The 1,118-nt window shown below is 43.7% G+C and overlaps 1 non-coding gene across 1 annotated transcript; it reads left to right on the top strand.

The window, feature by feature from the left end:
* Positions 1 to 375: 375 nt before the first annotated feature.
* trnas-uga (transfer RNA serine (anticodon UGA)) lies at positions 376 to 457 on the top strand. The gene has a single exon. It is a non-coding gene; the product is annotated as a tRNA-Ser (tRNA).
* The last annotated feature ends 661 nt before the right edge of the window (positions 458 to 1,118 follow it).

Here is a 1,118-nt window from a genome sequence, read left to right as displayed (position 1 = left end):
TCTTTTGAGGTCTGTCAACAGATTTTTGATGATGTTTAAGTCGGGGGATTGTGAGGGCCATGGCAAAATCTTCAGCTTGTACCTCTTGAGGTACACCATTGTGGATTTTGAGGTGTGTTTAGGATCATTATCCTGTTGTAGAAGCCATCCTCTTTTCATCTTCAGCTTTTTTACAGACGGTGTGATCATGGCTTCCAGAATTTGTTGGTATTTAATTGAATTTATTCTTTCCTCTACCAGCCAAATGTTCCCTGTGCCACTGGCTGCAAGACAAGCCCAAAGCATGATCGATTCACCATTTCCGTTACCGAAAATAAATCAAGTACAACCCTCACTTCAGGTGCAGTGCTACGGTGGGTGCTGAACATTGATGGAGCTGCGATGGCCGAGTGGTTAAGGCGTTGGACTTGAAATCCAATGGGGATTCCCCGCGCAGGTTCGAACCCTGCTCGCAGCGCTCACACTACAAGCAGCAGCGTGTAGTGTGCCAATAAAATTTAACACCCTGGATGCTGTCTGAGCGCTGGCCCCAAATGTGTTCAGTTGACAATCTACAGTTGCCTTGCAAAACACCTGATCCACCCATCGGCTCGCCATCTCTGACTCGTGAACAGTTTCCTTTTACAGTCTCACCGCAACCGATCGTCCTTTATTTTAATCCCAAATAAGTACATGACCTCACACATTCCTGCATTCCTGTTTCCTCAAAATAAACAATTTTGTCCAGTTTGTGCCCTCACTGAACGAACCAATTGCAGCCTAAATATTCTCATTGCAACACGCTGTCCGGCAATTCACGTCATCAGCCTCACACAGAAAGGACAGCTCATTAATGAGGGGAGATAATAGACCGTCATGACACTGCCGATAAAAATTCTTCCAATCTGCAAAGGAGCAACGTCGACACAGATGGCACCGGATATTAGGGTTGACCTTGGGTGTCTAAGGTTATGAGACAGAAACACACATTCAGCGGTTCAGGAACAGCTTCTTCCACTCTGCAATCTGAATAACGAATGGACTTTGAAACTTTGAACACTACCTCACTTTATTAATATACAGTATTTCTGTTTATACATATTTTTCATAATCTATTCAATATAGGTAATTGATTTACT

Source organism: Hemitrygon akajei, unplaced genomic scaffold (genome assembly GCF_048418815.1).
Source record: "Hemitrygon akajei unplaced genomic scaffold, sHemAka1.3 Scf000102, whole genome shotgun sequence".
NCBI classification, from domain to species: Eukaryota; Metazoa; Chordata; class Chondrichthyes; order Myliobatiformes; family Dasyatidae; genus Hemitrygon; species Hemitrygon akajei.
This window is presented reverse-complemented; position numbering and strand designations above follow the sequence as displayed.